A 20456-nucleotide genomic window follows, 5' to 3' on the forward strand; every position below is an offset into this window, starting at 1 on the left:
TTATTTGATTCTTGTTGCATTTTGATTTTTGCTCATTATTAAAAATCCAAAAATATTTTTAATTTGTGTCTTTTCAAGTCAATAATACAGAGAATTGAAGATTCAGAACATACTGCAGAGGAATCACACAGAAAAAGCTGGGCATTCAAAAATGCCCATTGAAGAAGACAGACTGGCGTTTAAACGCCAGCCAGGGTGCCTGGCTGGGCGTTTAACGCCTAAAAGGGTAGTAGTTTGGGCGTTAAACGCCAGAATGTGCACCATTCTGGGCGTTTAACGCCAGGATGGCACAAGGGGGAAGATTTTGTTTTCAAATCAAATTTTTTTTCAAGTTTTCAAAATTTTTCAAAATCAAATCTTTTTCAAATCATATCTTTTCAATCAAATGTTTTCAAAATCAATTTCTTTCCTTTTTCAAAGATACTTACTAACAATTAATGATTTGATTGAACATTTTAAGTATGTTGCCTTTTCTGTTGAGAAAGGTTTAATGTTTGAATCATATCTTTTCTTGTTAGGCAAGTCATTAATTTTTAAAATCAAATCTTTTTAAAATTGTTTTCAAATCATATCTTTTCAATCATATCTTTTTAAAACCATAACTTTTCAATCAAATCTTTTTAATCACATCTTTTTCAAAATAGTTTTCAATCAAATCTTTTTGATTTCTAATTTCAAAATCTTTTTCAAAAATCACTTGATTTCTTTTCCACTCTTATTTTCGAAAATCAATTAAGTGTTTTTCAAAATGTTTTCAAAATCTTTTAACTTAATTTTCGAAAACTTCTTCCTCTCTTCTCACATCCTTCTATTTATGACTAACACTACTTCTTAATGCAAAATTCGAACTCTATCTCCTTTGATGAGTTTGAATTTTCTACTTCTGCCTTCTATTTTTTCTCCTCTGACACCTCAAGGAATCTCTATACTGTGACATAGAGGATTCCACATTTTCTTGTTCTCTTCTCTTTCATATGAGCAGGAACAAAGACAAAGGCATTCTTGTTGAAGCTGACCCTGAACCTGAAAGGACCTTGAAGCGAAAGCTAAGAGAAGCTAAGGCACAACTCCCTGTAGAGGACCTAACCGAATTCTTCAAAGAAGAAGAAGACATGACAGCCGAAAACAACAACAATGCCAACAATGCAAGGAAGGTGCTGGGTGACTTTACTGCACCTACTCCCGACTTCTATGGGAGAAGCATCTCTATCCCTGCCATTGGAACAAACAACTTTGAGCTTAAGCCTCAATTAGTTTCTCTAATGCAACAGAATTGCAAGTTCCATGGACTTCCATTGGAAGATCCTCATCAGTTTTTAGCTGAGTTCTTGCAAATCTGTGACACAGTCAAGACTAATGGGGTTGATCCTGAGGTCTACAGACTGATGCTATTCCCTTTTGCTGTAAGAGACAGAGCTAGAATATGGTTGGACTATCAACCTAAAGAAAGCCTGGACTCTTGGGAAAAGCTAGTCAATGCCTTCTTGGCAAAGTTCTTTCCACCTCAAAAATTGAGTAAGCTTAGAGTGGAAGTCCAAACCTTCAGACAGAAGGATGGAGAATCCCTCTATGAAGCTTGGGAAAGATACAAACAATTAATCAGAAAATGTCCTTCAGACATGCTTTCTGAATGGAGCATCATGGGTATTTTCTATGATGGTCTCTCTGAACTATCCAAGATGTCTTTGGATAGCTCTGCTGGAGGATCTCTTCATCTGAAGAAGACGCCTACAGAGGCTCAAGAGCTAATTGAAATGGTTGCAAATAACCAATTCATGTACACTTCTGAAAGGAATCCTGTGAACAATGGGACAAGTCAGAAGAAAGGAGTTCTTGAGATTGATACTTTGAATGCCATTTTGGCTCAGAATAAAATATTGACTCAACAAGTCAATTTGATTTCTCAAAGTCTGTCTGGAATGCAAAATGCACCAAGCAGTACTAAGATGCTTCATCTGAAAAAGAAGCTTATGATCTTGAGAACCCTTCAATGGAAGAGGTGAATTACCTAGGAGAAGCCTATGGAAACACCTATAATTCTTCTTGGAGAAATCACCCAAATTTCTCATGGAAGAATCAAGAGAGACCTCAACAAGGTTTCAACAACAATAATGGTGGAAGAAACAGGTTTAGCAATGGCAAGCCTTTTCCATCATCTTCTCAGCAACAGACAGAGAATGCTAAACAGAACCCCTCTGACTTAGCAACCATGGTCTCTGATCTAATCAAAACCACTCAAAGTTTCATGACTGAAACAAGGTCCTCCATTAGGAACTTGGAGGCACAAGTGGGACAGCTGAGCAAGAAAGTTACTGAACTCCCTCCAAGTACTCTTCCAAGCAATACAGAAGAAAATCCAAAAGGAGAGTGCAAGGCCATCAACATGGCCGAATTTGGAGAGGAAAGAGAAGAAGTGAACGCCACTGAGGAACACCTCAATGGGCGTGCACTGACCTCCAATGAGTTCCCCAATGAGGAACCATGGGAATCTGAGGCTCAAGATGAGACCATAGAGATTCCATTAGACTCACTTCTGCCATTCATGAGCTCTGATGAGTATTCTTCCTCTGAAGAGGATGAGTATGTCACTGAAGAGCAAGTTGCTAAATACCTTGGAGCAATCATGAAGCTAAATGACAAGTTATTTGGAAATGAGACTTGGGAGGATGAACCCCCTTTGCTCACCAAAGAACTGGATGACTTGTCTAGGCAGAAATTACCTCAAAAGAGACAAGATCCTAGGAAGTTTTCCATACCTTGTACCATAGGCACCATGACCTTCAAGAAGGCTCTGTGTGACTTAGGGTCAAGTGTAAACCTCATGCCTCTCTCTGTAATGGAGAAGCTAGGGATCTTTGAGGTACAAGCTGCAAGAATCTCACTGGAGATGGCAGACAACTCAAGAAAACAAGCCCATGGACTTGTAGAGGATGTTCTGGTTAAGGTTGAAGACCATTACATCCCTACTGATTTCATAGTCCTAGAGACTGGGAAGTGCATGGATGAATCTATCATCCTTGGCAGACCCTTCCTAGCCACAGCAAAGGCTGTAATTGATGTTGATGGAGGTGAACTGATCATTCAAGTGAATGAAGAATCCTTTGTGTTTAAGTCTCAAGGATGTCCCTCTGTCACCATGGAGAGGAAGCATAAAGAGCTTCTCTCAATTCAGAGTCAAACAGAGCCCCCACAGTCAAACTCTAAGTTTGGTGTTGAACCCCCACATTCAAACTCTAAGTTTGGTGTTGGGAGGTTCCAACATTGCTCTGAGTATCTGTGAGGCTCCATGAGAGCCCTCTGTCAAGCTACTGACATTAAAGAAGCGCTTGTTGGGAGGCAACCCAATGATTATATTTTATCTATTTTCCTTTGTTATTTTATGTTTTTGTAGGTTGATGATCATAAGAAGTCACAAAATCAATTGAAAAAGCAAAAACAGAATGAAAAACAGGAAGAAAAACAGCACACCCTGGAGGAAGAACTCACTGGCGTTTAAACGCCAGTGAGGCTAGCAGTTGGGCGTTTAACGCCCAGTCTGGCACCATTCTGGGCGTTTAACGCCAGAAAGGGGCACCAGACTGGCGTTAAACGCCAGAAAAGGGCAAGAACCTGGCGTTAAACGCCAGAAAGGGGCACCAGCCCGGCGTTTAACGCTAGAATTGGCTCAAAACGTGTTTTTGAATGCCATTTGGTGCAGTGATGACTTTTCCTTGACACCTAAGGATCTGTGGACCCCACAGGATCCCCACCAAACCCACCACCCTCTCTCTTCTTCACCCATTCACCAATCACCTCAATACCTCTTCCCCAAAAACCCCCCACCTATCAAATCCCACTATCATCTTCACTCTTTCATTTTCACACACCCTAAACACTACTTCTTCCCCTTTTGGCCGAACCACAAAGCCATCTCCCTCTCCTCTATTTCTCCTTCTTCTACTCTCTTCTTTCTTCTTTTGCTCGAGGACGAGCAAACCTTTTAAGTTTGGTGTGGTAAAAGCATTGATTTTTGTTTTTCCATAACCATTTATGGCATCCAAGGCCGGAGAAACCTCTAGAAAGAGGAAAGGGAAGGCAAAAGCTTTCACCTCCGAGTCATGGGAGATGGAGAGATTCATCTCAAGGGTGCATCAAGACCACTTCTATGAAGTTGTGGCCATGAAGAAGGGTCAACTTTAATCAAAGGTTGGACCAAGTCCTCATAAACATTTGTGAAGAGGACGCTCAATGGAAGAGAAACTCAAGAGGAAAGCCGGTTCAACTGAGAAGGCATGACCTCAAGCCCATCACTAAGAAAAGGATGGAGCAAACAAGAGACCCCTCTCATCAAGAGATCCCTGAGATGCCTCAAGGGATGCACTTTCCTCCACAAGACTATTGGGAGCAACTAAACACCTCCCTAGGAGAATTGAGTTCCAACATGGGACAACTAAGGGTGGAGCACCAAGAACATTCCATCCTCCTCCATGAAATTAGAGAAGATCAAAGAATCATGAGAGAGGAGCAACAAAGACAAGGAAGAGACATTGAGGAGCTCAAGCACTCCATAAGGCCTTCAAGAGGAAGAACAAGCCGCCATCACTAAGGTGGACCCGTTCTTTAATCTCCTTGTTCTTTACTTTCTTGTTTTTCGAATTTTATGCTTATGGTTATCTATGTTTGTGTCTTATGATCATTAATGTCTTAGTGTCTATGCCTTAAAGTTATGAATGTCCTATGAATCCATCACCTTTCTTAAAAGAAAACTGTTTTTATCACAAAAGAACAAGAAGTACAGGACTTCGAATTCATCTTTAAAACTAGCTTAATTAGTTTGATGTGGTGACAATACTTTTTGTTTTCTGAATGTATGCTTAAACAGTGCATATGTCTTTTGAATTTGTGGTTCATGAATGTTAAAATTGTTAGCTCTTGAAAGAATGATGAAAAAGGAGACATGTTACTGAGGATCTGAAAAATCATAAAAATGATTCTTGAAGCAAGAAAAAGCAGTGAATACAAAAAAAAAAAGAAGAAGGAGAAAAACGAAAAAAAAAAGAGAAAGAAATAAAGTTGTGATCCAAGGCAAAAAGAGTGTGCTTAAGAACCCTGGACACCTCTAATTGGGGACTCTAGCAAAGCTGAGTCACAATCTGAAAAGGTTCACCCAATTATGTGTCTGTGGCATGTATGTATCCGGTGGTAATACTGGAAGACAGAGTGCTTTGGGCCACGGCCAAGACTCAATAAGTAGCCGTGTTCAAGAATCATCATACTTAACTAGGAGAATCAATAACACTATCTGGATTCTGAGTTCCTAAAGAAGCCAATCATTCTGAATTTCAAAGGATAAAGTGAGATGCCAAAACTGTTCGGAGGCAAAAAGCTACTAGTCTCGCTCATCTAATTTGGAGCTAAGTTTCATTGATAATTTGGAGTCTATAGTATATTCTCTTCTTTTTATCTTATTTGATTTTCAGTTGCTTGGGGACAAGCAACAATTTAAGTTTGGTGTTGTGATGAGCGGATAATTTGTACCTTTTTTGGCATTGTTTTTAGTATGTTTTTGGTAGTTTTAGTTGCGTTCTTAGTATATTTTTATTAGTTTTTAGTTAAAATTCACTTTTCTGGACTTTACTATGAGTTTGTGTGTTTTTCTGTGATTTCAGGTATTTTCTGGCTGAAATTGAGGGACCTGAGCAAAAATCTGATTCAGAGACTGAAAAGGACTGCAGATGCTGTTGGATTCTGACCTCCCTGCACTCGAAGTGGATTTTCTGGAGCTACAGAAGCCCAATTGGCGCGCTCTCAACGGCGTTGGAAAGTAGACATCCTGGGCTTTCCATCAATATATGATAGTCCATACTTTGCCTAAGATTTGATGGCCCAAACCGGCGTTCAAAGTCACCCTCAGAAATTCCAGCGTTAAACGCCGGAACTGGCACCTAAATGGGAGTTAAACGCCCAAACTGGCATAAAAGCTGGCGTTTAACTCCAAGAAGAGTCTCTACACGAAAATGCTTCATTGCTCAGCCCAAGCACACACCAAGTGGGCCCGGAAGTGGATTTTTATGTCATTTACTCATCTCTGTACACCCTAGGCTACTAGTTCTCTATATATAGGACCTTTTACTATTGTATTTTCATCTTGGTTCTTCTGGTTCCCTCTCTAGGGGCCGAAACCAATGATCACTTTTGTTCTTATGTATTTTCAACGGTGGAGTTTCTACACACCATAGATTAAGGTGTGGAGCTCTGCTGTACCTCGAGTATTAATGCAATTACTATTGTTCTTCCATTCAATTCCGCTTGTTCTTGTTCTAAGATATCACTTGTTCTTCAACTTGATGAATGTGATGATCCGTGACACTCATCATCATTCTCACTTATGAACGTGTGACTGACAACCACCTCCGTTCTACCTTCGATTGGGTGAATATCTCTTGGATTCTTTAACCGGAATCTTCGTGGTATAGGCGAGAACTGATGGTGGCATTCAAGAGAATCCGGAAGGTCTAACCTTGTCTGTGGTATTCTGAGTAGGATTCAATGATTGAATGACTGTGACGTGCTTCAAACTCCTAGCAGGCGGGGCGTTAGTGACAGACGCAAAAGAATCGATGGATTCTATTCCGGCCTGACCGAGAACCGACAGCTGAATTCCGCGTGTTGTGACAGAGCATATGCAATCGTTTTCACTGAGAGGATGGGAGGTAGCCATTGACAACGGTGAAACCCTACACAAGCTTGCCATGGAAAGGAATAAGAAGGATGGGATGAAGACAGTAGGAAAGCAGAGAGACGGAAGGGAAGGCATCTTCATGCGCTTATCTGAAGTTCCTACCAATGAATTACATAAGTATCTCTATCTTTACCTTTATGTTTATTTTCGTTCATCACCATATCCATTTGAGTTTGCCTGACTAAGATTTACAAGATGACCATAGCTTGCTTCATACTAACAATCTCCGTGGGATCGACCCTTACTCGCATAAGGTTTATTACTTGGACGACCCAGTGCACTTGCTGGTTAGTTGTGCGAAGTTGTGTAATGCCATGGTATTGAACACCAAGTTTTTGGGGTTCATGACCGGGGATTATGAGAGTTGTGAAAAGTATTGTTCACAATTTCGCGCACCAGCAAGGTTAGCCTTTCCTCATTTCATTTGTCATCTATGCAATTTGGCTGGGATAGACATAGAAGGAGACATCCTCATTGAAGAGGACAAGCCCATCACTAAGAAAAGGATGGAGCAAACAAGAGAGCTCATTCATGAACCTCAACAAGAGCATGAGGAGGATCCTCATCAAGAAATCCCTGAGATGCCTCAAGGGATGCAATTTCCTCCACACAACTATTGGGAACAACTCAACACCTCCTTGAAAGGCTTGAGTTACAACATGGACCAACTAAGTTTGGAGCACCAAGAGCACTCCATCATTCTCCATGAGATTAGAGAAGATCAAAGAGCTATGAGGGAGGAGCAACAAAGGCAAGGAAGAGACATAGAGGAGCTTAGGCGTTCCATTGGTTCTTCAAGAGGAAGACGCCACCCACACTAAGGTGGACTCATTCCTTAATCTCCTTGGCTATTTATTTTCTGTTTTCAGTTTTTGAGCTTCATGTTTTTCTATATTTGTGTCTTCACTACATGATCTTTAGTGTCTAGTGTCTATGTCTTAAAGCTATGAATAATTCCATGAACCCTTCACCTCTCTTAAATGAAAAATGTACTTAAATACAAAAGAACTAGAAGTACTTGGATTTCAAATTTTATCTTGAAATTAGTTTAATTATTTCGATGTGGTGGCAATATTTTTTGTTTTCTGAATGAATGCTTGAACAGTGCATATTTTTAATAGTGAAGTTAATGAATGTTAAAATTGGTGGCTCTTGAAAGAATGATGAACAAAGAGAAATGTTATTGATAATCTGAAAAATCATGAAATTGATTCTTGAAGTAAGAAAAAGCAGTGAAGAAAAAAAAGAGAAAAAATGGCAAAAAAAAAGAGAAAGAAAAAGAAAAATAAAAAGCAAGCAGAAAAAGCCAATAGCCCTTTAAACCAAAAGGCAAGGGAAAAAAGGATCCAAGGCTTTGAGCATTAATGGATAGGAGGGCCCAAGGAAACAAAATCTAGGCCTAAGCGGCTAAATCAAGTTGTCCCTAACCATGTGCTTGTGGCATGAAGGTCCAAGTGAAAAGCTTGAGACTGAGTGGTTAAAGTCGTGATCCGAAGCAAAAGAGTGTGCTTAAGAACTCTGGACACCTCTAATTAGAGACTTTAGCAAAGCAGAGTCACAATCTGAAAAGGTTCACCCAGTTTTGTGTCTGTGGCATTTATGTATCCGGCGGTAATACTGGAAAACAAAGTGCTTAGGGCCACGGCCAAGACTCAGAAAGTAGCTGTGTTCAAGAATCAACGTACTGAACTAGGAGAATCAATAACACTATCCAAAATTCTGAGTTCCTATAGATGCCAATCATTCTGAATTTCAAAGGATAAAGAGAGATGCCAAAACTGTTCAGAGGCAAAAAGCTACTAGCCCCGCTCATCTAATTAGAACTAAGTTTCATTGATATTGTGGGATTCATTGTATATTCTCTTCTTTTTATTCTATTTTGTTTTCAGTTGCTTGGAGACAAGCAACAATTTAAGTTTGGTGTTGTGATGAGTGGATAATTTATACGCTTTTTGGCATTGTTTTTAGATAGTTTTTATTAGGATTTAGTTAGTTTTTAGTATATTTTTATTAGTTTTTAAGCAAAATTCATATTTCTGGACTTTACTATGATTTTGTATGTTTTTTTGTGATTTCAGGTATTTTCTGGCTGAAATTGAGGGACCTGAGCATAAATCTGATTCAGAGGCTGACAAAAGACTGCTGATGCTGATGGATTCTGACCTCCCTATACTCGAAATGGAATTTTTGGAGCTACAGGAGTCCCAATGGCGCGCTCTCAACTTTGTTGGAAATAGGGGTGTTCGCGGTGCGGTTTGGTTCAGTTTTTGAATGAAAAGTCATCTGATTCGATTGTCTAATTAAACTGCGGTTCGGTTTGGTTCGGTTTTTTTATCGAAACCATCCGAACCAAACCAAACCAATTAAAATCGGTTTGGTTTGGTTCGGTTTGTTTGGTTTTTCAATCAATTAAAAAAAATTCTACCATACTACTTCACAAAGTCATAACATGATATATTTAGAATCATTTATTTTTTGAAGGAAGAAATTACTTTTAGACAAATTACCAAACATAATCATTATACATCAAAATCAATTTTACAAAAGTTAGAATGCAAACAAAGCTTACCTCTACAATAGGGCCTATTCTAAAAGTTCCCATGACCTTTTCTTTAAACACCAATGTAAGAAGTGGAATGAGTGCAAAAGGAATCTGAATTGACTGAACCACATTGAGCCATTTATTCATAGTATCCAATGAACTTTCTGATGTATTAAAAACTATTGTAGCTATTATTGTTGGAACAATAGCACTAACTGCTAGTAATCAATGACCTTAACCATTTCTTTATATTTAGCTTCAAAAACCCTTCAGTTATGAATTGTCCTGCATATGTTCCTGCAATGGTTTTCCAATTAGAACTCGTAAATACCAGAGTCAATGAATTGAGATTTAGAGTTAAGTACTTACATATTAGTCAGAGTGTCATATTGGCAACAAAAGGAGACAACGATCCTAAAAGCTCCATACTTGTCAAATTTCTGGAAACAACAGGAAATCATAAGTAATATCACATTTACGGAGTACAGTTGGAACTGGAAGGACAAAGTATTGTGCCATGATAACTCAACTCTGTGCTTACAAAGTCACCACTCAAATGCGGGGACCCGTAGAAAAATAAAAACCAGCAAAAACACAACAACAATCAGCAAAAATAAAAAACAGCAAAAACACAACAACAAATAAATTAAAAACCAGCAACAATATCAGCAACCAGCAACAATACCAACAATAAAGTTATTCAACAAAAGTAATTCAACTAGCGATAAGCAACAATACTCTGATTTCAAATATGCTCCAAATTTAATTCTTCAAATCTGCTTCAAATCTAATTTCAATATCTTCCTATCAAGATCCAGAACCAGTTTATCTGATTTCAAATCTGATTTCATACTAAATCACTTCAAAAGTTTCTTTTTATTTTATATTATTCTTCAAAAAAAAACTAATAATAAACAGAAGCAGTTTATATTATTTTTCCAACCATAACAAGCTACCAACAATACAAACAGAAGCACTTTCAGTAGTTCAAAATAGAAATTACTCAAATTACATACCTGATTCGGTGGCTCCGACTCCGTATCTGACTTGAATCGGTGGCTGGGTGGGAGGTGCTAAGTTGTGGGTGGCCAGAAACGCGGCTGGGTGGTGGTGTGGTGCTGTGCTGGGTGAGTGGGTGGTGCTGTGCTACTGTTGGGTGCAAGGGTGGTGCTGGACTGCTCACTGCTAGCTGGGGTTGGGGCTTCGTTGTGCTCTATCCGCGAGAAGGTCCTAGGAGCAGTGAAAGGAAGGTTCGGAGGCGCTAGGGGGAGAGTTCGGCGGCGCTGCAAGGTGGTGGGAGGAACGGTCTCCCCAGCGCTAGGTGGGTTTGCCACAGGCCTCGAGAGTGCAGAGAGCGAGAGTGTGAGAAGAGAGTGGCTACTGGCTAGGTTTCGTTTGGGGGTGGGTGTTGGGGTAAGGGGGTTAGGTTAGGTCAGGTTCGTTTGGGCCTTTGTGGGGGAGGGGGTGTTGGTTTTTTAGGGTTTTTTTACTAAACCGGTTCGGTTCGGTTCGGTTAGGGTTTTTCTGATCAGAACCGAAAACCGAACCGAACCACAAAAAAATTGCAAAACACATTTTTTCAGTTTTTTCGGTTTTCGGTTTTCTTCGGTTTTCGGTTCGGTTGGTCGGTTTAGTTCGGTCCGGATCGGTTTTGAACACCCCTAGTTGGAAAGTACACATCCAGGGCTTTCCAGCAATATATAATAGTCCATACTTTGCCCGCGTTTAGACAACGCAAACTGGAGTTTAACGCCAGCTTTCTGCCCTATTCTGGCGTTAAACGCCAGAAACAAGTTGCAAAGCAGAGTTAAATGCCAGAAACAAGTTACAAACTGGCGTTCAACTCCAAGGAAGATCTCTACATGTGAAAGCTTCAATGCTCAGCCCAAGCACACACCAAGTGGGCCCGAAAGTTGATTTCTACATCATTTACTCATTTCTGTAACCCTAGTAACTAGTTTAGTATAAATAGAACTTTTTACTATTGTATTAGACATCTTTGGATCATCTTTGGATTATCTTTTGATCCTTTGATCACGTTTTGGAGACTGGCCTCTTGGCCATGCCTGGACCTTCATCACTTATGTATTTTCAACGGTGGAGTTTCTACACACCATAGATTAAGGTGTGGAGCTCTGCTGTTCCTCAAGTATTAATGCAAAGTACTATTGTTCTTCTATTCAATTCATGCTTATTGTTATTCTAAGATATTCATTTGCACATAAGAACATGACGAATGTGATGATTATGTGACACTCATCACCATTCTCACTCATGAACGCATGATTGACAACCACTTCTGTTCTACATGAAAACAAGCTTGAATGTGTATCTCTTGGATTCCTGGTCCATGCGTTTGATTGCCTCTCCTGACAACAGAGCCTTCCATTCCGTGAGATCAGAGTCTTCGTGGTATAAGCTAGAACCAATTGGCAGCATTCTTGAGATCCGGAAAGTCTAAACCTTCTCTGTGGTATTTCGAGTAGGATCTAGGATGTGATGACTGTGACGAGTTTCAAACTCGCGACTGTAGGGCGTGGTGATAGAGGCAAAAGGATAGTAAATCCTATTCCTACACTATCGAGAACCGACAGATGATTAGCCATATGTAACCCGTAGCTGGACCATTTTCACTGAGAGGATGGATGGTAGCCATTGACAACGGTGATCCCCTACATACAGCTTGCCATAGAGAGGAGTATGAAGCATTGGATGAAGGCAGTAGGAAAGCAGAGATTCAAAAGGGATAAAGCATCTCCATACGCTTATCTGAAAGTCCCACCAATGATTTACATAAGTATCTCTATCTTTATTTTATGTTTTATTTATATTTTAATTATCAAAACTCCATAACCATTTTAATCCGCCTGACTGAGATTTACAAGATGACCATAGCTTGCTTCAAGCCGATAATCTCCGTGGGATCGACCATTACTCACGTAAGGTTTATTACTTGGACGACCCAGTGCACTTGCTGGTTAGTTGTGCGAAGTTGTGAAAAAGAGTGATATTATAATTGTGCGTACCAAGTTGTTGGCGCCATTGAGATCACAATTTCGTGCACCAACTTTATTTTCTTATTTCTTGCTTAGTTTTAGTCTTTTGTTTTCAATTTATTGTATGTTTAAAATTGGTGTCGGATCACTATTCTTTTTATAAATTCATTGGATTGATTGGTGCTACTTGCTCTATTGGATATAATTTTTTTCTTTTTTTCATGGTGTTATATGTTGGTGTTGTAAACTTGCTTGTTGAATAATACGATGCACACCACGTGTTTGTGAAAAAGTTTCAATGAACCCTTACTTTAACTTTACTTGTATTCTTGCATTCTTTGCTACTTTTTCACTACACTTATCTTATTAATGCATTCTTCACTATCCTTACTCGTTTCTTTACAATTCTCCTCTTTCCTCATTTTCAGTATGACAACCGCAAAAGGAAAGAAAAAATATTCTTAGAAAACGGTTTCTAAAAGGCAAGCACCAAAGTCACCCACAAATCGGCAGCCTTCTGAGAAATCAAAAGTGGATATCTGCATTGATGAGTCAGACAAGAAGGTTCATGCTAAGGATACAACGTAATTCGCCAACCGCTATTGTGAAAAGATGCATGCTAATATTATGGAGCGGAATCTCCACCGTGAACGCCTCCTCTTTGTACCGGACCATTTAAGACAATATGTGGAGGATCAAATGAAGAGGAGACGTTGGGTGATGAGCGGATAATTTATACGCTTTTTGGCATTGTTTTTAGGTAGTTTTTAGTATGATCTAGTTACTTTTAGGGATATTTTCATTGGTTTTTATGTTAAATTCACATTTCTAGACTTTACTATGAGTTTGTGTATTTTTCTGTGATTTCAGGTATTTTCTAGCTGAAATTGAGGGACTTGAGCAAAACTCTGAGAAGGAAGCTGACAAAGGACTACTGATGCTGTTGGAATTTGACATCCCTGCACTCAAAATGGATTTTCTAGGGCTACAGAACTCCAAATGGCACGCTCTCAACGGTGTTGGAAAGTAGACATCCAGAGCTTTCCAGAAATATATAATAGTCCATACTTTATTCGTGATTAGACGACGTAAACTGGTGCTCAACGCCAGTTCCATGTTGTTGTCTGGAGTCAAACGCCAGAAACACGTCACGAACCGGAGTTGAACGCCCAAAACACGTTACAACTTGGCGTTCAACTCCAAAAGAAGCCTCAGCTCATGGATAGATCAAGCTCAGCCCAAACATACACCAAGTGGGCCCTGAAAGTGGATTTATGCATCAATTACTTACTCCTGTAAACCCTAGTAGCTAGTCTAGTATAAATACGATAATTTACTATTGTATTAGACATCTTTGGTCTCAGTTTTATTTTATTATTCATCTAAGGAGACTATTGATCACCTTATGGGGGCTGGCCATTCGGCCATTCCTGGACCTTTCACTTATGCATTTTCAATGGTGGAGTTTCTACACACCATAGATTAAAGGTGTGGAGCTCTGCTGTACCTCAAATTTCAATGCAATTACTATTATTTTCTATCCAATTCGATTTATTCCTATTCTAAGATATTCGTTGCACTTCAACTTGATGAATGTGATGATCCATGACACTCATCATCATTCTCACCTATGAACGCGCGTGACTGACAACCACTTCCGTTCTACCTTAGACCGGGCGCATATCTCTTGGATTCCTTAATCAGAATCTTCGTGGTATAAGCTAGAATTGATGGCGGCATTCATGGAAATCCGGAAATTCTAACCTTGTCTGTGGTATTCCGAGTAGGATTCCGGGATTGAATGACTGTGACGAGCTTCAAACTCCTGAAGGCTGGGCGTTAGTGACAGACGCAAAAGAATCAAGGGATTCTACTCCAACCTGATTGAGAACCGACAGATGATTAGTCGTGCTGTGACATTGCATTTGGACCTTTTTCACTGAGAGGATGGGATGTTGCCATTGACAACAGTGATGCCCTACATACAGCTTGCCATGGAAAGGAGTAAGAAGGATTGGATGAAAGCAGCAGGAAAGCAGAGATTCGGAAGGAACACAGCACTTCCATGCACCTATCTGAAATCCCACCATTGGATTACATGAGTAACTTTATCTTTATTTCCTGTTTATTTTATTTATCTTTTAAATATCTAATCCAATCATATTTGAATCGGCCCGACTGAGATTTGCAAGATGACCATAGCTTGCTTCATACCAATAATCTCCGTAGGATCGACCCTTACTCACGTAAGGTATTACTTGGACGACCCAGTGCACTTGCTGGTTAGTTGTGCGGAGTTGTGACTAAGTGTAATTCGCGTGTGAGAGCTACCAAATTATTAGAGCCATTGTTGATGATCACAAATCCGTGCACCAAGTTTTTGGCACCGTTGCCGGGGATTGTTCAAGTATGAACAACTGACGATTCATCTTGTTGCTCAGATTAGGTAATTTTATTTTTGTTTTGTTTTCAAAAATTTTTCAAAAATTTTTTTCCTTTTTTCGAAAATAAATAAAGAAAATACCAAAAAAATCATAAAATCATAAAAACCAAAAATATTTTGTGTTTCTTGTTTGAGTCTTAAGTCAATTTTTAAGTTTGGTGTCAATTGCATATTCATATTGTCCTTGCATTTTTTCGAAAAATTCATGCATTCATGGTGTTCTTCATGATCTTCAAGTTGTTCTTGACAAGTCTTCTTGTTTGATCTTGATGTTTTCTTGTTTTGTGTTGTTTGTTGTTTTTCATACGCATTTTTCGCTTGTTAGAATCCATGCATTAAAGATTTCTAAGTTTGGTGTCTTGCATGTTTTCTTTGCATAAAAAAATTTTTCAAAATTATGTTCTTGATGTTCATCATGATCTTCAAAGTGTTCTTGGTGTTCATCTTGACATTCATAGTGTTCTTGCATGCATCTTGAGTTTTGATTCATAATTTTCATGTTGTGAGTCATTTTTGTGTTTTTTCTCTCTCATCATTAAAAATTCAAAAATAAAAAATATATCTCTTCCTTATTTCTCTCCAAAATTTCGAAAATTTGAGTTGACTTTAGTCAAAAATTTTTAAAATTAGTTATTTCTTGTAAGTCAAGTAAAATTTTCAATTTTAAAAATCTTATCTTTTCATAATCTTTTTCAAAAATCATATCTTCTTCATTTTTTCTATTTTTTTGAAAATTTTGAAAATTATTTTTCAAAAATCTTTTTCTTAACTTTATTTCAAATTTTCAAAAATTATTCTAACAATTAATATGATTGATTAAAAAATTTGAAGTTTGTTACTTTCTTGTTAAGAAAGGTTCAATCTTTAAATTCTAGAATCTTATCTTTTAATTTCTTGTTAGTTAAGTAATTAATTTAAATTTTAAAAATTAAATCTATCTTATCTTATCTTTTATATCATATCTTTTTCAAAATTTTATCTTTTTAAAAAATTTAATTTCAAAATATCTTATCTAACTTCTTATCTTCTTATCTTTTCAAATTTGATTTTAATATCTTTTTCAACAAACTATTTGACTTTTTGTTTGTTTCTTATCTTTTTCAAAACCACCTAACTACTTTTTCCTCTCTAATTTTCGAAAATATCTCATCCCTTTTTCAAAAATTCTTTTTAATTAATTAATTGTTTTAATTTTAATTCTATCTTATCTTTTATTTTCAAAAATCATTTAACTTCTTTTCAGATTTATTTTCAGAATTTCTTCCCTCTCCCCTTCTTCTATTTATTTATTTATTTACTAACACTTCTCTTCACCTCTCTTCATCTCAAATCACTACCCCTACCTATTCATTCTTCTTCACTCCTATTCCATTTCTTTCTCTACTAACATAAAGGAATCTCTATACTGTGACATAGAGGATTCCTCTTTCTTTTCTTGTTCTCTTCTTCCCTATATGAGCAGGAACAAGGAAAAAGGCATTCTTGTTGAAGCTGATCCTGAAACTGAAAGGACTCTGAAGAGGAAATTAAGAGAAGCTAAATTACAACAATCCAGAGACAACCTTTCTGAAATTTTCGAACAAGAAAAGGAGATGGCAGCCGAACCCAACAACAATAATGCAAGGGGGATGCTTGGTGATTTCACTAAATCAACTTCCAAATTTGATGGAAGAAGCATCTCCATTCCGGCCATTGGAGCAAACAATTTTGAGCTGAAACCTCAATTAGTTGCTCTAATGCAACAGAACTGCAAGTTTCATGGACTTCCATCTGAAGATCCTTACCAGTTTTTAACTGAGTTCTTGCAGATTTGTGAGACTGTAAAGACGAACAGAGTAGATCCTGAAGTCTACAGGTTCATGCTTTTTCCTTTTGCTGTAAGAGACAGAGCTAGAACATGGTTGGACTCACAACCTAAAGATAGCCTGGACTCCTGGGATAAGCTGGTCACGGCCTTCTTGGGTAAATTCTTTCCTCCTCAAAAGTTGAGCAAGCTTAGAGTGGATGTTCAGACCTTCAAGCAAAAAGATGGTGAATCCCTCTATGAAGCTTGGGAAAGATACAAGCAGATGACCAAAAAGTGTCCTTCTGACATGTTTTCAGAATGGACCATATTAGATATATTCTATTATGGTCTATCTGAGTTCTCTAAGATGTCATTGGACCATTCTGCAGGTGGATCCATTCACCTAAAGAAAACGCCTGCAGAAGCTCAAGAACTTATTGACATGGTTGCAAATAACCAATTCATGTACACTTCTGAGAGGAATTCTGTGAATAGTAGGACGCCTCAGAGGAAGGGAGTTCTTGAAATTGATGCTCTGAACGCCATATTGGCTCAGAACAAAGTGACTCAGCAGGTTAACATGATTTCTCAAAGTCTGCATGGATGGCAAAATGCATCCAACAGTACTAAAGAGGCAGCTTTTGAAGAAGCTTATGATCCTGAGAACCCTGCAATGGCAGAGGTAAATTACATGGGTGAACCTTATGGAAACACCTATAATTCATCATGGAGAACTCATCCAAATTTCTCATGGAAGGATCAACAAAAGCCTCAACAAAGCTTTAATAATGGTGGAAGAAACAGGCTCAGCAATAACAAGCCTTTTCCATCATCTTCTCAGCAACAGACAGAGAATTCTGAGCAGAGCCCTTCTAATTTAGCAAACTTAGTCTCTGATCTATCTAAAGCCACTTTAAGTTTCATGAGTGAAACAAGGCCCTCCATCAGAAATTTGGAGGCACAAGTGGGCCAGCTGAGTAAGAAAGTCATTGAAACTCCTCCTAGTATTCTCCCAAGCAATACAGAAGAGAATCCAAAAGGAGAGTGCAAGGCCATTGATGTAATCAATATGGCCGAATGCACAAGGGAGGAGAAGGACAAAAATCCTAGTGAGGAAGACCTCCTGGGACATCTCTCAAAGAAGAAGGAGTTCCCTATTGAGGACCTGAAGGAATCTGAGGCTCATATAGAGACCATAGAGATTCTATTAAATCTCCTTCTACCATTCATGAGCTCTGAAGATTATTCTTCCTCTGAAGAGGATGAAGATGTAACTGAAGAGCAAGTTGCTCAATATCTAGGAGCCATGATAAAGCTGAATAACAAGTTATTTGGTAATAAGAGGAAGCATGAAAAGCTTCTCTCAGTACAAAGTCAAACAGAGCCCCCACAATCAAACTCTAAGTTTGGTGTTAGGAGGCCACAAAGTTTGGTGTTGAACCCCCATATTCAAACTCTAAGTTTGGTGTTGGGAGGTCCCAACAATGCTCTGAACATCTGTGAAGCTCCATGAGAGCTCACTGTCAAGCTATTGACATTAAAGAAGCGCTTATTGGGAGGCAACCCAATTTTTATTTATCTAATTTTATTTTTCTTTTTATTGTTCTTTTATGTTTTATTAGGTTCATGATCATGTGGAGTCACGAAAAAAATACTAAAATTAAAAACAGAATCAAAAACAGCAGAAGAAAAATCACACCCTGGAGGAAGGACTTACTGGCGTTTAAACGCCAATAAGGTGCATCTGGCTAGCGTTTAACGCCAGAACAGAGCATGGATCTGGCGCTGAATGCTAGAAACAAGCAACATCCTGGCGTTTGGATGCCAGGAATGTGCCCTGAGAAAAGCTGGCGCTGAACGCCAGAAACAGGCTACACATGGGCATTGAACGCCCAGAACGTGCACCACTTTGGCGTTTAAATGCCAGAATGGTATGCTAAGGCATTTTACATGCCTAATTGGTGTAGGGATGTAAATCCTTGACACCTCAGGATCTGTGGACCCCACAGGATCATCTCAAGATCAGTGGACCCCACAGGATCCTCACCTAACATATTCTTCCCTCTTCTCAACATTCATTCTCTCTTTCCAATAAACACTCTTCCCCAAAACCCTTCACCAATCACCTCAATCTCTCTTCCCAATTACCCCCTTCACCACTCACATCCATCCACTCTTTCCCATAAACCCCACCTACCTTCAAAATTTAAAAATCTTTCCCACCCAAACCCACCCTAAATGGCCGAACCTACCCTCTCCCCCTCCCTATATATACCCCTCCATTCTATTTCATTTTCACACAACACAACCCCCTCTTCTATACCTTGGCCGAAACCTACACTTCCCCTTCTACTCCATATTTTCTTCTTCTTCTTCTTTTCTTTCTTCTCTTACTCGAGGGCGAGCAATACTTTCAGTTTGGTGTGGTAAAAGCATAAGCTTTTTGTTTTTCCATAACCATTGATGGCACCCAAGGCCGGAGAATCCTCTAGAAAAGGAAAAGGGAAGACAAAAGCTTCCACCTCCGAGTCATGGGAGATGGAAAGATTCATCTCTAAAGCCCATCAAGACCACTTCTATGATGTTGTGGCCAAGAAGAAGGTGATCCCTGAGGTCCCTTTTAAGCTCAAGAAAAAGGAGTATCCGAAGATCCGACATGAGATCCAAAGAAGAGGTTTGGAAGTTCTAACCAACCCCATTCAACAAGTCGAAATCCTAATGGTTCAAGAGTTCTATGCCAATGCATGGATCACTAGGAACCATGATTAAAGTGTGAACCCGAGTCCAAAGAATTATCTCACAATGGTTCGGGGGAAATACTTAGATTTTAGTCCGGAAAATGTAAGGTTGGCATTCAACTTGCCCATGATGCAAGGAGATGCACGCCCCTACACTAGAAGGGTCAACTTTAATCAAAGGTTGGACCAAGTCCTTATGGACATATGTGTGGAAGGAGCTCAATGGAAAAGAGACTCCAAAGGTAAGCCGGTTCAACTAAGAAGACTGGACCTCAAGCCTGTGGCTAGAGGATTGTTGGAGTTCATTCAACGCTCCATCATCCCCACTAGCAACCGATCTAAAGTCACTGTGGATCGGGCCATCATGATTCATAGCATCATGATTGGAGAGGAAGTAGAAGTTCATGAAGTCATCTCCCATGAATTCTACAAAATAGCCGATAAGTCTTCTACTTTGGCAAGGCTAGCTTTTCCTCATCTTATTTGCCATCTATGTTACTCAGCTGGAGTTATCATAGAAGGAGACATCCTCATTGAAGAGGATAAGCCCATCACCAAGAATAGGATGGAGCAAACAAGAGAGCTTACTCATGGAGCCCAAGGGACGCATGAGGAAACTCATCACCAAGAAATCCCGGAGATGCCTCAAGGGATGCACGTTTCTCCCAACAACTATTGGGAACAACTCAACATTTCCTTAGAAGATTTGAGTTACAATGTGGAACAATTAAGGGTGGAACATCAAGAGCACTCCATCATTCTTCATGAAATAAGAGAAGATCAAAGAGCAATGAGGGAGGAGCAACAAAGGCAAGGAAGGGACATAGAAGAGCTTAAGGACATCATTGGTCCTTCAAGAAGAAGACGCCACTAAGGACTCATTCCTTGTTCTTATATTTTTCTGCTTTTCGGTTTTTATGTTATATGTTCATCTATGTTTTGTGTCTCTACTTCATGATCATTAAGTATTTAATAACTATGTCTTAAAGTTATGAATAATTCCATGAATTCTTCACCTTTCTTAAATGAAAAAAATGTTTCTAATTCAAAAGAGCAAGAAGTACATGAATTTCGAAATTATCCTTGAATTTAGTTTAATTATATTGATGTGGTGACAATACTTTTTGTTTTCTGAATGAATGCTTGAACAGTGCATATTTTTTATCTTGTTGTTTATGAATGTTAAAATTGTTGGCTCTTGAAAGAATGATGAACAAAGAGAAATGTTAT

General features: G+C 38.9%; 2 non-coding genes across 2 annotated transcripts; both read right to left on the bottom strand.

Annotated features, from left to right (window-relative positions):
* Nucleotides 1-1517: 1517 nt before the first annotated feature.
* Nucleotides 1518-1625, bottom strand: LOC112799475 (small nucleolar RNA R71). Its single transcript, XR_003201054.1, has one exon. It is a non-coding gene; the product is annotated as a small nucleolar RNA R71 (small nucleolar RNA).
* Nucleotides 1626-16693: 15068 nt separating this feature from the next.
* Nucleotides 16694-16797, bottom strand: LOC112798869 (small nucleolar RNA R71). The gene has a single exon (XR_003200466.1). It is a non-coding gene; the product is annotated as a small nucleolar RNA R71 (small nucleolar RNA).
* Between the last annotated feature and the right edge of the window lie 3659 nt (nt 16798-20456).

The sequence above is a fragment of the Arachis hypogaea genome, chromosome 4 (genome assembly GCF_003086295.3).
Source record: "Arachis hypogaea cultivar Tifrunner chromosome 4, arahy.Tifrunner.gnm2.J5K5, whole genome shotgun sequence".
In the NCBI taxonomy this organism is placed as follows: Eukaryota; Viridiplantae; Streptophyta; class Magnoliopsida; order Fabales; family Fabaceae; genus Arachis; species Arachis hypogaea.